This window comes from Hippopotamus amphibius, chromosome 6, assembly GCF_030028045.1.
Source record: "Hippopotamus amphibius kiboko isolate mHipAmp2 chromosome 6, mHipAmp2.hap2, whole genome shotgun sequence".
Taxonomy (NCBI): Eukaryota; Metazoa; Chordata; class Mammalia; order Artiodactyla; family Hippopotamidae; genus Hippopotamus; species Hippopotamus amphibius.
In genome coordinates, this window is record NC_080191.1 from 73204239 (window position 1) to 73222939 (window position 18701).

Genomic DNA, 18701 nt, shown 5'->3' on the forward strand with positions numbered 1-18701 from the left:
ATATTAACTTCTTATCAGTCATATTACTTGCAATTATTTTCTCCCATTCAGTAGGTTGTCTTTTCATTTTATCAGTGGTTTCCTTTGCTCTGCAAAAGCTTTTAAATTTAACTAGGTCCCTTTTGTTTACTTTTGCTTTTATTTCCTTTGCTTTGGAAGACAGACCCAAAAAAATATTGCTATGATTTATGTCAAAGAGTGTTCTGCCTATGTTTTCCTTTAGGAGTTTTATGGTTTCCAGTCATATAAATGTCTTTAATCCATTTTGAGTTCATTCTCTACATGATGTTAGAGAATGTTTGTTTGTTTCTTTGTTTTTTGTTTTGTTCTATTTTTGTCCATGACACGCAGCTTGCGGGATCTCAGTTCCCTGACCAGGGATTGAACCTGGGCCACAACAGTGAAAGCCCAGAATTCTAACCACTAGGCAACCAGGGAATTCATGGGAATGTTCTAATTTCATTCTTTTACACGTAGCTCTCCTGTAATGAGAGGTTCTCAACTATTTGTGCATGAACTACTTTGCTACTGCGGTGAAGCCTAAGGACTTGGTCTCAAAAATATTTTTAAATGCATAAAACAAAATATATGGGATTACATATGAAATCCCTTACATTAAAATATTGTTACTAAAATATTTAAAGAAACCAAGTGTGTGCTACAGTAATGTAGCTATGATCTGAATGTTTGTGTCTCTCCAGGACTCAAATACTGGAATCTTATCATCAATGTGATGGCGTTTGGAGGTTGAGCCTTCCAGAGGTGATTTGGTTGAAGGTGGAGCTTCCATGAATGGGATTAGTGCTTTTATAAAAGAGACCTCACAGAGTTCTCTTACCCTTTTTCACTATGTGAAGATACAAAAAAAGGTCTGTGAACCAGAAGAGAGCCTCCACCCACCATGTTGGCACCCTGATCTTGGACAGAAGTTCTAGGCTGAAAAGCCTCCAGAACTGTGAGAAATAAATTTATGTTGCTTATAAGGTACCTAATATGCTGTATTTTGTTGTAGCACCCTGAATGGACTAAGATAATGTGCTTCCTTGCATTAAACAATAAGATCTAGCAGCAGGCTTAAAAAGGACCAGGATTTCTTGGTAGAAAAAAGCATAAATGAAAATTTTAAGTATTTGTATGTGATACGAACTGTAATATGTATGAAAATAGCTGTGTCTTCTATAGTTGACAACACCATAGATATTGCTAATAAATCTGTGGTATATTGCCTTCATTTATTATTCTGGGAATGCTAAATTTCAATTAGTGTTTAGTGAAAATAAACACATAGATTTTCCTTATCTACATTCATAGACCCCTCAAATTCTACCCATGGCTCTTCAGAAGCCAGTGGATCCCAGATAAGAATGCTGGGTGTGGAGGGAGAGAGTAGAGGAAGTCAAACAACTGAGAAGCCAGATTGTTTGGACATTGACGTGTAGACATTGGAGACAGATGACAAAATAGGACAACAAACCTGGTCCCAAACTCTTCAAAATCAATAAGGGGCAGTAATTAGAAAGTTGGAAAATATAACCTTAAGTCAGGACAAAGGGTGGCAAGCCAGGTGGGATGAGTCTGAAAAAAAATCAGGGGGTTGTACATAAAAATGGAGGAATAATTGTCAAGAGGTGGCAGTAGGAAGCAAGGAAGGTAAGGCTGCAAAGGGAAGCAGTGCCCTGAGGGGAGAACCAGATTTTAATCAGTGCGAAGAGATGGAGGGAAAGCACAAAAACATGGTTAAGGATGTGTGGTAGTTTCTTACCCTGTAGACTGGACAGTGGAAAAGATTAGGAGACTCAGTTATACATATACATACATTCTTTTTCATTTCCTGTGCTCTACAGTAGGACCTTGTTGTTTAGCCATTCTATGTATACATTTGCATCTGCTAATCACAGCAGTAATTAACACAACATTGTAAATCAACTATACTTCAATAATTAATTAATTAAAAAAAGATTTGGATAAAGGACATCTGTTTGGTGGGGGCAGTTTGGACTAGAATGGCTGCACATGAATGTGAGAAGATATGTTACCTGAGGCATTGAATTCTTGGATGGTAATATAAACCCACTATCCGGATATAACCAATGCAGTATTACTGTCTGGAATTTTTATTGCTGTAAAATGTGTCACCATGATAAAATTCAAAACAATCGAAATTTCCAGTCTTAGGGAATTAAATATCCATTCAAATGAAATATTCTTGGAAATTTCCTGGTGGTCCAATTGTTAGGACTCAGAGCTTTCAGTACCAGGGGCAGGAATTCCATCCCTGGCTGGGGAACTAAGATCCTGTGCAGGGTGGGAGGGTGGGAGGCTAGGAGGGCAAAAAAAAAAAAAAAAAAAAAGCAATGTTCTCCATATTGCCAGTGAGTAGAATTTTTAATGGTATTGAAAATTGTCATTATAGAAAATTATATTAAAAAAATCAGGAAATCAAACCATACAGTAAAATTTAAATTTTATTAAAAGTTATATCTGCATAGAAAAAGATTTTAAAAAATTATTTTACAGTGGTTATCTCTAGATGGTAGAATTGTGAGTTATTTTAATTTTAGTCTTAATATTTTCCTTATTTTTACATTTTATAAGATACCTTTTTTTATAAAAAATTATAAAATAATTTTAATAGGTAAAAAAGAAAAACAAAATTATAACCTTTAGGAAATTAGGTATATTTAAACACCCCAGAACCCTATGCCTAAAATTGAAAAAAAAATTTTTTTTACTTACTCTGGAAGTTTGTGTTCTGCAAATTTGTTCTTTATTCTAGTTAAAAATTGATAAATAATTTAAATACTAAATAAATGGCAAATTGAAAATTGCATAGGAGACAGTTTCTTATATACGAATTTCATGGAATCTAAGTTTAGTAGGTTATATTTATTCTAAGTTCAGAAGAATGTTCAAAGAAATTTGACGTACTGTTCTATGAATCATCTATTAACCCCATAAATCTAGACTAAACATTAATATGGATTGAGAAGATTGTACTTCCTGAGATACGGCTCTTTAGTTAAGATAGACAACAATACTATGACCAGGACTGATATCACTAGTTGATAGAAATGCTTAAAGTGTATATAACAAACTCACTGCCCCAAGACGCCACTGAAACTGAAGTGACAAATCTCATGTTATTCAAGTCAATAATTAGTTTTCTAGAGTTTTGTTTGTTAGACTTACCCAAGGAACTCTTTGGGAGAAGCTTGATCAGACATCTTGTGGACATGTGTGTGACATTGTTGCAAACAATGGAGAGTGCCAATATCTTGGCATAAATATATCATCTTTTTTGGAAAAAAATTATTTAAAGCATATTTTCTGTGGAAAGTGGATTTTCAAGTAGCATATTGTTGACACAACCCCAAAACATCCAATCAGTCACTTAGACTCTGTTCACATTCTCTTTTTTTTTTTTTATGTTAGCCGCCATGGATGTTCATTGCTGGTACATTACTTCAAGAGATGTTTCAAAATGGTGATATTCTGTCAATTGTTTTCAGTTACCAACTGGGATACATCAACAAAGAGACACTTTCTCACTTTCAATCTGATTCTCTGTTACTGCAATTGGTGTCGGAAAGTCCCTTATTTGCTAATTCTGAAATTGATAATTTGGTTCACTAGCATCTTCTAACAGCATCAAAATCAGGTTTTTTTTTTTTTTTAAGGTATTATGAATTCATGGATTTGAACATATTTCATGTACCCTAGTCTATTGTAATTATTATCCTTGATAATAGTCAACATTTCCATATTGGGACAGTAGGAGATGCTCCAAATTGGCTCCCGAATTCTTTTCACACAACCCCAAATGTCTGAGAGCTTTCTTGCTCTCCTACTATATAGCAAGATGCAGAAGGCTCATCTTGTACATTTCTAGCCTCAGCTCTGAAATCAGTCATTTCTCCAATGAGCCCTGTTTTCTTTTCATGGTAAATGGCAGAGACTACAGTCTGGGCCACAGGGGTAGGATTCACAGGTTTTGATGCACATGAATCATACTTTCAGTTTCTGTATTTTCTTTTGCAGGGGTTTCCATTTCACTCGGAGCAAAATTATTTCAATGACCCATGATCTGCATGTTGTGTTTTTTTTCCTGTCTTTGCCACACATATGCCTGTCTTTGGGCCGCTGTCCTGGGAATGCCCTTTGCTCGGATATGTCCATAGCTCAGTCCTCACCCTCTGTAAGTCTTTGCTTAATCTCACCTTCTCAGAGAAGCCTATCCTGTCAACTCTAAAAATCACAACACTATTCACCTTCCTCCCCAAACCCACTCCCAATGCCCTGTGTTCTATTTCTTTTTCATATCACTTCTCATTCTCTCACATAGTTTATAATTTATTCATTTATTTTCCTCCTCCTAAAATGTAAGCTCCACAAGGGCAGGGATTTTGGTCATTTGGTTCACGGCTGTATCTTCAGTGCTTAGGACAGTACCTGCACATGGTAGCCATTCAGGACCTATTTGTTCAATGAACAAACAAGTGAAACCTTAGGATATTTCTGAATTACCCCACACCTAACCTGTCAGTGTGCCTTGACCTTCAAAGAAACAGATAATTTAAAGCAAACAAAACTTGGGACTGGGACTTCCTAGGTGGTGCAGTGGTTAAGAATCTGCCTGCCAATGCAGGGGACACCAGTTTGATCCCTGCCCCAGGAAGATCCCATGTGCCATGGACAACTAAGCCCAAGTGCCATAACTATTGAGCCTCCGCGCTGGAGCCCATGTGCCACAACTACTGAAGCCCACGCACCTAGAGCCCATGCTCCACAACAAGAGAAGCTACCGCAATGAGAAGCCCACGCACTGCAATGAAGAGTGGCTCCTGCTCGTGGCAACTAGAGAAAGCTCACATGCAGCAATGAAGAAACCAATGCAGCCAATAAACAAATAAATTTATATTAAAAAAAAACAACAAAAAACTTGGGACTTACCTGGGGGTTCAGTGATTAAAACTCCGCGCTTCCACTGCAGGGGGTGCGGGTTTGATGCATGGTTGGGGAACTAAGAACCCGCGTACAGATTAAAAATTTTTAAAATCGGACTTCCTAGGTGGTGCAGTCATTAAGAATCCGCCTGCCAATGCAGGAGACATGGGTTCAAGCCCTACTCTGGGAAGATTCTACATGCCATGGAGCAACTAAGCCTGTGCGCCACAACTATTGAGCCTGTGCTCTGAAGCCCATGAACCATGACTATTGAGCCCTGGTGCCGCAAATACTGAAGCCCACGTGCCTAGAGCCCATGCTCCACAACAAGAGGAGCCACTACAATGAGGAGCCCACACACGACAATGAAGAGTAGCTGCCGCTTGCAGCAACAAGAGAAAGCCTGTGTGCAGCAACGAAGACCCAACACAGCCCATAAATAAAATAAATAAATAAATAAATTTATTAAAAAAATTAAAAAATAAATAAAGCAAACAAAACTCAAGAAACAGCTATATTCAGATATGTGGTAACATGTCCATGAATTTCAAAATTATCTTGATATTTCTGGGTGTGTGGTCAGATCCTGAGCAGTTCTTCTCGATGCATCTTTTTTTTTTTAAAGAACTTTATTGAGATATAGTTAACATACAATAAACTGCATATATTTAGAGTGTACAATTTGGTATTTTTTTTCTTATTAGTAATGTCTATGTGGCAATCCCAATCTCCCAATTCATTCCCCCCCAACCATCCCCGCTTTCCCCACTTGGTGTCCATATGTTTGCACAGACTCTGAACCATCTTTGATAATCTTTTTCAAGATTCTTTATGACATGGTTTCTAGAACACTTGTCTTCATCCTTAGGTTGCCTCCTAGTTTGTCACTGTTTTTCTTAAATGTGGCACCCAAACTAAAAAAACCTATATTATAATGTGCAAAATAGAGATGATGAAATCATTCCTTCCAGTGATCTAGACATTAAGCAGCCTATATTTTAAGTCTCTCAGTTTACTCACATATAAAATGTATAAATACTAATAATGCCTACTCCCTGAGTTACTGTAGGAGAAACTAAGATGATGTATATCAAAGCACTGTGGAAAATAAAAAGAACTATAGCAGTGTCAGTCATTATTTTATGCCAAGTATATTTCATTATTAAATAGTGAAATCATGATAGGTATGACCTATCAATTACCAAAAAGGTTAAAATTTTTTTTGCAATCTTAACATTCATATAGAACAAGGAAATTTTACACTGTGAAATATCTAGTAAGCCTAAATCATTTTTTTGTCATATGAGGTAATTATAAAGAACAAATTTATGTTAAAAAGTTTTTCCTCTGAACCATAAGACTTCAGGTAACATTTACTTTATAAAGATAGTGAATTTTCATTTTTAATTAAAATTTTAATTTCTATCTCTAATTTCTTTTTTCTTTTTTCCCCCTTTTTGTGGGCATGCGGGATCTTAGTCCTCTGACCAGGGATTAAAGCTATGCCCCCTGTGGTGGAAAAATGGAGTCCTAACCACTGGACCACTAGGGAATTTCCTCCAATTTCTCAATTACTGAGACTATTTATTGAAAAGTTATTTTTTTCTTAAATAATTGAACTTGATGTTGAAACAAGTGGAAAGCTTTGTGAGGGGCAGCTGTTTGTTATTATTCAATAAAAAAGTGCATTGTAAAAATAAAAAGTGCATTGTTGATCCAGTTTCAATGTAATAAATAAAAATCTAAAGGGAAAATGTATAAAACCAAAGAGATTACATTGCATGGACTTTTACCATAGCTATTACTCATAAATCTTTAGCCAAATATAAAGTCCACAAATTATAGCAGTGGCCATTTATTCTTTGCTTCTGTTTTAGTCTGTTAGAGCTGCCATAACAAAATACCACAGACTGGATGGCTTAAACAATAGAAATTAATTTTCTCAGCTCCAGAGGCTGGAAAGTCCAAGATCAAGGTGCCGGCAAGGTAGATTTCGTTCTGAGCTTGTCTGGGCTTGTAGGCAGCACCATCACACTGTGTGCTCACATGACCTCTTTCTTGTGGGTGCACATGGAGAGCGAGAGTGTGAGCTCTCTGGTATTTCTTCTTGTAAGGACATTCATCTTATCGGACCAGGACCCTACCCTTGTGACATCATTTAACGTTAATTACCTCCTCTGAGGCTCTGTCTCTAAATACGGCCACACCAGTGTTAGAGTTTCAACATATGAATTTTTGGAGGACACAAATATTGAGTCCACCAGTTTCCAGCTTTTCTCATTTCTTGTATGTCTTTTGGAGAACTTAGTTCATACCATCACTGCCTACCCTAAATATACATACTTAATTCCATTTAATTAGACAAATTTGTAATGGGAACCATTACATTGTACCAGGCACAGAGTTTAGAGGTGAAAGGGCAGTTTCTGCTTGAAAAGAGCACATTCTAGGGCCAGAGAAAGATAAACACTAATTAGAAATACAACTGCTGTGCGTCATTTTGTAGTATAACTGGAGAGGATCTTATTTTACCTTGTTTTCATCATCTTTCTATGGTACACCTGATCTTCGTCATTACCTGGAACAGTTTTTCGGCACTTTCTAATTTTTTTCCCTTATCAGCCTGGATGTCAAGGTCAATTTTTAACACTTTCACCTATACCCTTAATTGGCCCATCATGGCTCTGCGCCTCCTGGCCAGTTTATCCCTAATTTTCGATTAACCCACTGATCTGCTTTCTGCTTCCAGGTGGATGAGCCCCATAGGAGAATAGTGAAGAATTATGCTGATTAACTCTTACACTTGATAGTTTTCAGCCTCATCGGACACTTTAGCACCGCAGGGCAAACCTCTAGCTTGTCTGTAGTCAACTCCACTTCTCCAAGTCCACAGTGTCTGATGAAAACCCTTATCACACTCCGATGGAAACCCTTATCACACTTCGTAAATTCATCTCGTTCTCTCCTGAAGACCACTTTGCCAAATACTTTGCAAAGTTGTCCTTGGATATTTAATCCTTCAATTTTCTGGCTGACCAACGATCTGCTTTAAAATACAAGCTAACCTCCAGCCCCATTACCTCGAACAATTGTTTGCTTAGTTCTCACCCTTGCTTTCCAGAACTCCTTGATTTTCTATCTAGTTTGTTTCAGCTACGGCAGTTGAACTTGACAACAGATTTCTGCTTCCTAGTTTTTGTTTGATACAAAACAATCCCTAGGATTTGAACTAAACCTGGAACATCTTACTCCTGGAATGTCCCAGGGCTCAACTTTTGGACCACTTCTCTATCTGTATTCACGTCCTTGGTGATCTCACCTTATGTCTTTAAATATACCATCCACATGCTGATGACTCCCAATTTTATTTCTCCACCTTAGATCTCTCCCCTCAACTCTAGACTTTCACATCTAACTCAAAAATCGCATTTGGATATTACATGCCATCTCAAACAACGTTCAAAATCAAGCCTCTACAAAAACACACTTTTGGGAGAGATGGACTTAAACATTATCTTGATTGTGGTAACGGTTTCATGAGTGCATACTTACACTCACCAGACTGTATACTTTAAAAATGAACCATTTATTATACTTTATATTCAGTACTTATGAGGCAAGAGCACATCGTTTCCTCACCACAGTAATGCACTGTATTTATATTTTCTTCAAATGATGAATTCTGAGTATTCTGAAATGCTTTATTCATTAATACTCCTTTGAAGGGAACTAGAATCAACTGAGTAAGCATAACTAAAGTTCCCACGTACGTTGGATCATACTGTATTCAATGTGGGATTCTGGGGGATTAAATGTATTTCCTGCTATAACCCAGCTGCATGGCCTGCCAGGACCTGTGATGGACGAGTGGTTGGGAGAGGCCAGGACTTGAGAGTCTGGTTCTCATATTGGAAAGGTACTCTTCCAACCCCAAGATGGTCCACAAAAATTTCAAAACTTCATAGGACACTTGTAAGCACACTATCACAGGCTTGGATTCAAAGGCTCTAAATTTAATGAAGTAACTGGTTTAAAAACCATAAAACAGCCAAAAGCTCTTTCACATAGGCTGGGCAAACAGCAAGTATTAAGAAGTGTATAATCAGTTCAGAGGGTACTTGATTGGGAAGCCAAGTGCTGTGGATGTTGGATTTCTGGCAAAATAACTAGTTTTAGAAAACACCAAATGTAGGATTGAGCCTACTATACTTTAAGAGAACATGGAAGCATGGTGTTAAGCAGAGAGAAAATTCTTGGCTAAAGCCACACAAAGGTAGATTCAGCTCTTTTCATTACCTGAAACCAGCCCTAACCAAGCAGATCCCTGTCTATTTTAGTCCTTTCCTTTAGGTCTTTACGCCTTTTTATTTTTTTTATTCAGCAGGTGAGTTGTTACACACTCCTAGTGGATTCCAACTTCCATGGCCACCATTCTGCTTAGGTCTTCACGCTTCTGAAATCTCCTGTGTTGCAGGTATGTTCTGGAAGGTAAATCCCTTCCAAATAAAAGCTTAATCTCTGGTCTTGGCTACAGTTGCCCATTTTAGTAATAAAAGAAATTACCCAACTAAGTCAGCATTCACAAATCGCAAGGCCAGTAGAAGATCTCTGCTGTGAAAGAAAAATGCCATCTAGATGTGTACCAATAGGTTTAAATGAATCAGTAATTTAAATGGAAGCTGCTATGCTGAACTTCCAAGTTCCAGTAAAATTGTACCTTTTGGGACCCAACTCTCATTTCTGTGCATGCTGCAGAATCAGTAGGGCTCAATGTGACAGTCTCTTCCTGCTGAAAACATGTCAAATTTTAGAGAATTAGAATAGGTTTTATAGTTGTTGCTCAAAAAAGGTAGAGTAATGTAACTAGATACAGAGCAGAGGTAATGTTTCAACCCTGACCTCCCTGTGCAATGAAGTATATGTATGTCATTTGGACTTTATCAACTAAAGAGATGTGCTATTTTATAAGACTGGTTAGGAAAGGAGCAAAACCAGAAGGGACTGTGGGAAAGGTTAAAGGGCTCAAAAGGCAAGTTTTATTCATTTCATAACCTTGCCTTGTTTTTAAGTAATGTTTGCCAACTTTGACAAAAGGGCAGTTTTCCCTGACAAGTTTTGTGTAGATCCCAATGATCTTTTTTTTTTAAATTGCTTTTATTAGTGATGAATGAGTGCAGAATAAGGTTATGTGGCTTTTAAATCAGTATTAAAAATTGAAAATGAAGTGTGAAATGAAAAATAGGAGGACACAGAAAATAACCTGTATTACAAGGTTAAGCCTGATTGCTTGTTACTTTTGAGTCAGTGGCACCATGCCCCATTGTTAGGAGAGCCAGAAGCTGGTGCTTGTCCCTCCAAATTGATCCCAATGATCTTTAATCACTCATTCACTGTTCCTTTAACATTTACTGACAACCAAGTGCCAGGTAGTTAAGGTATCTAGGTACTTAAGATATGTCAGGGCTTGAAACAGATCTTACTGAGCATGTCGTAAAGTTCCAAATAAAGTAAGCTAAGGGAGAGCATTCATCAAGCGTGCAGACTACAGTGCCAGTTTCCTCATTTCCAAATACATATAATAAATGCAATAAAGAACAATGCTAGTAGCAATGCTATACAGAGGTGGTTTATGGCTGCAAGAAACATTTTCAGAGGCGCATTTTTGTACACTGTCTTAATACTTGGGCCAAATTCATTGTGCCTGGCCACTACAGGCTTATCAGTCTGTTGAACCTGACTGAGCATCATGGGCCCCAAACTGAATTTTCACTAAGGCAGGCACTTGTAAGAAAGAGTTCGTTGTAAGGTGACAATATTGGCATTCTGACTTTGACATTTAAATATGGACTTGGGAACAATTTATTCATGCAACTACTTAGGGAAAATGATTATGAATGGGGCCCAACCACCTTGGTTAGATCAGATGCTATTACTGTTTAATCCATTCTGTTCAATGTTTTACCAGTTTTAACCCAGATCTTATCAGTGACCTTCCCTCATGACTGTTAGGTTTTCTATATCCCCCATTCATGTGATTGCCAAACCAAGTCATCTCTCCCTACTGAGGTTTTCCCCACAATAGTTACGATAAACTTTCACTTGACTGTATTTACAATTTATACATTTTAAATTCAGACAGGTGATGAAGGCTAAACATTCATTCAAAATTATTTAATCACAAGGCTGGATAACTGAAAAAGAATCTTCCATTAAATAGTTTCACAGCTACAAAGTAATATACCAGTTAACAGCTTATGACTCTAGGACAGTGACCTGATTAAACAGAAACAGCTTGAATCTTATGGATGAACTGATCTAGTTTCAATGTTCGTTCAGAAGTCTATACAAATCTAATTTCAAAATTGAAAAATATCCGTCTTGAGTTTTGTTTTCTTCCCGTGTCCATAAAATGAAGAGCTTTTCCTGATCACCAGTTTTTCATACAACAGACAAGTAAATCTCGTGGCACTAGCCCTAAAAAAGGAAAAACATCTGAGATTTACAAGACTATCAACGTCAAAAGAACTTATTTTAAAGAATTTTCAAAAATACTCTTGTCCTATAATGGTCTATCTCAGAAGCCAGATCCGTATAAGTTTTTTCAACAGAAATTCAGGTTCGGGATAGGATCATCATAGATAAGACCAAGGACACAATATTGACTGATTATTAAGCAAAATGTCTCTACTCACAGAAATATTTACACTTGAACTTCACAGCAAACTGGCCTCTTTCAATAGGCAGACAGCGACCCCTCACTGTTGGCAAAGGAAAAAAAACACTATAGTGAAGTAATAGCGCTTCCTCTCTAAGAGGGGTAACCTGTCAGTTATAAAATCCAGGCAACAAAAGCTTGTATCTGCATATTGGTCTTATCTCAGAAGCCGAATCCGTACATGCTTTTCTTCAGGTAATCAGCTTCGGGATAGTTTCATCATTGATCAGACCAAAACCCATTAAGCTACATCGGACTGACATCTACCATAAACCAAAGCAACACTAAAAAGCACGTACTACGGAATTACCAGAGATGTTGTAAGCCCCATAACTTACTTTAACATGAAGCTGTTCATCAATCAGTGACATCCATAGCTTCATTAGTATTCATCAACCTGCAGGACGCTGTTCAAGGACAAAGATTTTTCATTTAACCTACATGTGGACTAAACATATGCAGACTCAAAGTACAACCCAATACATACCTGGTAAGATTGTCAGGTTTTAACCAAGTCATTTTCCAACAAACATTCTCCCATATGTTTTGGAACCTTCCTTCGTATCTAAAAAAAAAGGAAACTAATTACAAATGACGCACCATCATATCACCTTCCCTATAAATTTAACAGGTTTACTTCTTCAGTTTAAAAATTGAGCTCTCAACACTTACCTTAGCCTCTCCACATAAGAGCTCCCTTACACCGAAAGCCATTGTTCCTGTGGAGAATCAATATATTTAAAATTAAGCATTCTCACAGAATGTTCAAGGTTCTCAGCACTAAAACCCTCCCCTTCAATAATCAGATTTGCACACAGCGCCACCTGGGCACTATACAACTCAGTCTCACGCAGAGTCAGGGGCTGCCTGTTTTTTAACTGTTGATTTGGCGATGGGAGAAAGATACCCTATTAAAGGCCTCTCGCTCTTAACGTTAAGAGTAACTCTCCACCCTAAATTCCAGCAATGTTGCTTTTTCCTGGCCGCCGCTCAGTCTTAGGGCGTAGCAACCAGGCCGGGCGCAGCGCCGTGGCCACCAGCTGCAGCCGCCGCACGCCTAAGCTCGAAGCCCGCCGCCGCCAAAACTCCGGGCACGTGGCGGACCGGCGGCGTGTTCCCCACGTGCAAGTTTTCAACACCGCACTCCAAGCACCTGTTTCTGAAATCTTCTCACCGCACTGCATTCCCCAAATTAAGCTGCGCCACACGACTGCGCTGGAACAACCCCCCGCAAAGCTCACTTACCTAGCCTGAACCGTCCGCTTCCAAGCCCCGACGTAAAAGACCGAGCCGCGCCCCCAGCAGTTCCCTATATAGTCTCTCCCGAGCCACAACGAGGTCGCCCCTCCCTCTCGCATCTATTGGACGCGGGAGAGCACGGGGGGCGTGGCCGGCTCCTGAAGGGAGGGGCGGGAGCACGCCAGGCGGCTCTTTTCTTTCGGGGGCTCGTTCCGCGGCGTGGTGCGCGCGTCGACTCAGCGCGGCGCGCACGCCCAGCCCCGGGCGCGCGCACGCCGGCGCGCGCGCGCGGTGGGTCACTTCCGAGTTCGGCTCTACGTGGCGCGGGAGTGGCGCCAGAATTTAAACGAACAGCTGCCTTTGGAGGCGAGGCTACCGCCTACTCTGAGCCAAGTCCGCCCGGGACAGCTGGGGCGGCTCGGGACCGGCGGTGGACTTGAGTATAGCAGCTCAGGGCGGCCTCAGCCTGTGACCCGCTTGAGAAGTCGGGCTGTCTGGTCGGCTGGCGCCTCGGGGAGTTGACGCGGGGCGGCCGCTGCACGCGCGGGCAGAGAAATTGGCGGGCAGAGATGCTCGAGTGTAAAAAGTCTGTGAAAGCGCCGCGTTTCTCCTCTGGTCCACGGCGGGACTGCCGGCCTCTCGGGAGAGGCGGCCCAGCTGCGCCCCGCGGGCCCGCCCCACCCCCACGCCGCCGGGCGCTCCGCGCGGCTGTTACAGTGCGAGCCGCACAGAGACTTCCCGAGACAGCCGACCCGAGAGGCAGATTTTCCGCTTGGCAGAGGAGAAAACAGGCCTGAAGCAGCTAAGTAATTTCCCTAAGTTCACACACCACCACCACCACCACCACCCAAAGCTTTGCTATTTAAAATATTTTTGTACTAAATTCATTATAATGAATGCAGCAGAAAGATGAGCTTGAGAAATTTCCCGGAATACTTAATCCAAAGGACACTTCAATTCAGTAGCAACGATGGCATTAATTTGTGTGTGTGGGTAAATATACGTACGCATATGCACGCATGGGCGCACACGACATTTGATCGTTTCGGCATTTGAATATTCAGGTCTTCGTAGCACTTATTACTCTCTATTATGTACGTGTGCGTTAGTTTATCGTCCTCCCCTGGTGCACCGCTCTTTGTTTTTCTGCGTTAGAACAGTGCCTGGCATAAAGTAGGTTGTCAGAAACTAGTCGTTGAAAAAAATGAATGAATGAATATATTCAGTGACTTTTTAGAAAATTAAAATGAAGACCAAACTCTAGATGAAAGGATAATAGTGAAAAGCAAATTTCTGTAACAGGAGCCTGAGCGATGAAGTGTTTACTTGGCTGGGCATTATGTGGATTTGAAAATGATCATTTTGTAATGGACAATGTGAATTTGCATATAGTTGTAAATTTGCTCATATTTAAAAAATGAAAACAGTACAAAAGTATATAAAAGTGAAGTTTCCTATCCATATCACTGCGAATCATCTGTCTGCTATTAACAGTAACCAGTATTAACAATTTTTGAAACTTTCTATGCATATATAAATATACGTACATATTTTTTCACATACAAATAGGATCTGTGTCCTTTTAGGCAGCTTGCTTTGCCCCTCGTAAATATCATAGACATCTTTCCATATCAGTACATATAGATGACCTTGTTTATAGGCTGCAGAGTATTCAGTTGGATATGTCATAATTTCATAACTTTACAGCTGTCACTATTTCAAATAGTGCTGAAGTGAATTATAAGTATATCATAGTGAGCCTGTGAGATCTGCACGATCAATTTCCAGAAGTGAATCAAAGGTTATTAACCTATATTACTTAATTGTCCCCATCTTCCTTCCACTCCCATGAAATGGTGGTGTTGTGATTACATTTTGAAATGTGTTTTGCTAATTGAGAAAATGTATGACTATTATAGGATGGCCATTGTCGCACAATTGAAATTGAAAACTATTACGCCTTTTGTTATATTTGAATCACTGATGTGCTGAAGACCCTCAAAATCATTTGGTCAAAAGCAGTATAAAACAATGATTTTGTACCCTGACATCAATTTAATTACTTGGACAGCTAAAGAGTATCAGATTTCTGGCCCCTAACATGGGAACTAGGAATCATTTTAAACAAGCATCTGGGACAATGCTAACAGGAATATAACATAAGCCACAAATTTGAGTTGCATATGTAATTTTAAATATGCTTGTAGCCACTTTTTAAAAATATCATTAGTAAATAGAATCAGATGAAATTAACTCCAGTACAGTTTATTTAACCCAATAGAGCCAAAAGATTTTCATTTCAACATATGATCAACATAAGCTATGTACTCAGTCCTTGAAATCCATTGTATATTTTGCATTCAGCACATCTCTATTTGACTGCCGGCATTTCAAGTGCTGCATTGCCACATGGCTAGGGGCTGCTGATTTGGACAGCCCAGGTCTAGGGTGATTCATATACATGTATAAGTCTGAGAACCACTGTATTAGGGTAAGTGCAGTACTGCACACCTGACATTTATTACATCTTTCAAAAGAAAACTTTCCATATTCCTTTTGACTCTTAAATGAATAACTCTAACAAATGCAATGCAAAATAGAATGAATTTAGAGCCCGATTATTGACAACACTGCCCCCCAGTGAACATGCGTGATGACTGTGAAGCCAGTACATAACTCATTCAAGACTTTTATCTCTTCAAGGACCAGAAAAACATATTGAGGGATGAAGCCATCAGTTATTGCTCCCACACCTAAAGCAGACAAGCGAAATGCTAGCAAATACTTGAAATGAGTTAAGGAAGACCATGTAAAGGTCAGAACTGAAATTAAAAGTGTCCTTGAAGAATTTAGCATACTGAAAATAACTTCTCATGTTCTGTAGCACACTTTCAGACAAGATCATCATGTTAATCATTTTTGGAAGAAGTGTTCATTGAACCCCTGGGTGCATGCATTATGCTTCAGAGAAAGTTAATATGAATACACGAAAGTCCTTGCCCTTCCTGAAAGAGTTAGTTTAGTAAGAAGTAACCACCCAGCTTTAGACACCTCTGCTTTATTTTTTTTGTTTTTGTGGTTTTTTTTTTATTTTTTATTTACAATGTGTGTTAGTTTCTGCTGTACGGCAAAGTGAATCAGTTATACATATACATATATCCACTCTTTTTTAGATTCTTTTCCCATATAGGTCATTACAGAGTATTGAGAAGAGTTCCCTGTGCTATACAGTAGGTCCTTATTAGTTATCTACTTTATATATAGTAGTGTAGACACCTCTGCTTTAAAAATTAAATATGCATTAAAGACTTCTGGTTAAGATTATAGTGTGAACCAAATAGTGTTTTAGGAAGTATTTAGAGGGAAAGATTAAAAACAGAGTTTAGAAATTTAGTGCAATCAAGGCAGAAATAGAGACACAGATGTAGAGAACAAACATATGGACACCAAGTGGGGAAAGTGGGGAGGGTTGGGGGGAATGAATTGGAAGATTGGGATACCAAATTGTACACTCTAAATATATGCTGTTTATTGTCTGTTACTGTATCTCAATAAAAGTTCTTTAAAAAAAAAAGAAATTTAGTGCAGTCATTTAGATGAGATTTCATGAAGGACACTGCTATAGTTTTGGCATGGAAATGGAAGCAAGGAGGAGAACAACAAATGGTGAGAACTTATGTGCTACTAGGTTCTTGTGTGCATTGGATCATGTAAAATTCAAAACAATCCTGGTGTGTACTTTTTTTAAAAATATTTATTTATTTTATTTATTTATTTGGTTGCACTGGGTCTTAGTTTGGGCAGGCGGGCTCCTTAGTTGCAGCATGCATGTGGGATCTGGTTCCCTGACCAGGGATCCAACCTGGGCCCCCTGCATTGGGAGCTCTGAGTGTTAAGCACTGAGCCACCAGGGAAGTCCCTTGGTGTATACTTTAAAGATGAGGAAAATAAGGCATAGAGATCTCAGTTAACTAACTTCCCGAGTCTTTCTGACCCCAGACTAATAATCCTGTCCCCGGAACATGCTATGGCTGTGTTGAAGGATGTGATCTGTGGGGGAAGAGAGGAAGTGGAGTGGAGCCTATGCAGCGAAGAGAATGGCAGCTCCAGTAACAGGAAGAGGCAAGTCAGGAATGACTGATTTGGGAGCAGGAAAAAGAAGATTCACTTTTGGTTGTGTTAGATTTTGGGGGGAACATCTGGTTACATTTGTCCAGTGGACCATCAGAAATGTAGAACCAAAGCCTATGAGCAAAGTCGGGGCTAGAGAAGGACCATTTGGCAAACTAATGCAGATGATGAGTGAAGTCATGTGCTCAAATGAGTGTGGGAGAAAAAGAAGGGCCAGCAGCAGTTGCCTCAAATCAGTATCATGGTGTGTGCGGAGGTCCCGCAGTAGATAGCATTTGAACTATAGTCAGTGCACATAAAGATCTGGTTAGGTAATGAATGTATGAGAAAAAAGTTCACTTTTACAAGCTTTTGGTTAAATCATGGGAGAAATATATATGCGCTTTTTTTTTTTTTAGGGGAACATCAGCTCTTGAAGGAAGGGAGCTCAGGACAACTCCGACTTTTTAGAAAAAATATTTATTTTTGGCTGCATTGGGTCTTAGTTGCGGCGTGCGGGCTCTTTGTTGAGGCACAAGGGATCTTTTGTGTGGTGCATGGGCTTCTCTCTAGTTGTGGTGTGTGGTTTTCTCTTCTCTAGTGGTGTGCAGGCTTTGTAGTTGCAGCACGTGGGCTCTCTAGTTGAGGCGGGAGCTCTGTAGTTGTAGTGCAAGCAGGCTTAGTTGCCCTGTGGCATGTGGGATCTTAGTTCCCTGACCAGGGATTGAACCCACAATCCCTGCATTGGAAGGCAGTTTCTTTACCACCTGACTACCGGGGAAGTCCCTGTATACTTTGTTAAGTATATAAACATAATTAACTTATTCTAAAGTGGGAAAAAAGTCAGCTTTCAGAAATAATTATCTGATAATGGGTAGTATCCAAAAAATGTAAAGAACTCATACAACTCAATAGCAAAAAATCCCTGCAAAATCCAATTAAAAAAAGGACAGAGGATCTGAATAGATAGATTTTTCCAAAGAAGACATACAGATGGCCAACAGGTTTTAACATGAAAAGATGCTCAACATCACTAATCATCAGGGAAATGCAAATCAAAACCACAATGAGAAATCACCTCATACCTGTTAGAGTGGCTGTTCTGAAAAAGACGAGATAAAAAATGCTAGTGAAGATGCGGAGAAAAGGGAACCCTCGTGCACTGTTGGTGGGAAGGTAAATTGGTACAGCAACTATGGAAAACAGTATGGAGGTTCCTCAAAAAATTAAAAATAGAACTACTGTATGATCCAACAATTCCACTTCTGGATATTTATCTGAAGAAAATGAAAATAGTAACTCAGAAGGTAAGTGCATCCCCACGTTCATATCAACATTATTTACAATAACTAAGGTATGGAAGCAACCTAAGTGTCCATCAATGGATGGATAGATAAAGAAAATGTGCTATATATACATGATGGAATATTATTCAGCCATAAAAAAGAATGAAATCTTAAAATTTGCAACAACCTGAATGGACCTTGAGGGCATTATGCTAAGTGAAATAAGACAGAGAAAAACCAATACTGTATGATCTCACCTTTATGTGGAATCTAAAAAGAAAAAAAGAAAAAGAGAAGAAAAAAAATCCAAGCTCAAAAAGACACAGAGAACAGATTGGTGTTTGCCAGAGATGGGGGATGGAGGGTGGGTGAAAAGGCTGAAGGGGGCCAAAAGATACAAACTTCCA

The 18701-nt window shown here is 39.2% G+C and overlaps 1 long non-coding RNA gene and 2 other non-coding genes across 3 annotated transcripts; all 3 read right to left on the reverse strand.

Moving 5' to 3' along the window:
• Positions 1-11100: 11100 nt before the first annotated feature.
• Positions 11101-12938, reverse strand: LOC130854799 (uncharacterized). The gene is made up of 6 exons (XR_009054189.1): positions 12905-12938; positions 12332-12378; positions 12147-12224; positions 11998-12066; positions 11637-11702; positions 11101-11418 (listed from the first exon to the last, which is right to left on the reverse strand). It is a non-coding gene; the product is annotated as an uncharacterized LOC130854799 (long non-coding RNA).
• On the reverse strand, positions 11516-11585 carry LOC130856218 (small nucleolar RNA SNORD50). The gene has a single exon (XR_009054510.1). It is a non-coding gene; the product is annotated as a small nucleolar RNA SNORD50 (small nucleolar RNA).
• Positions 11819-11887, reverse strand: LOC130856219 (small nucleolar RNA SNORD50). Its single transcript, XR_009054511.1, has one exon. It is a non-coding gene; the product is annotated as a small nucleolar RNA SNORD50 (small nucleolar RNA).
• Positions 12939-18701: the final 5763 nt, after the last annotated feature.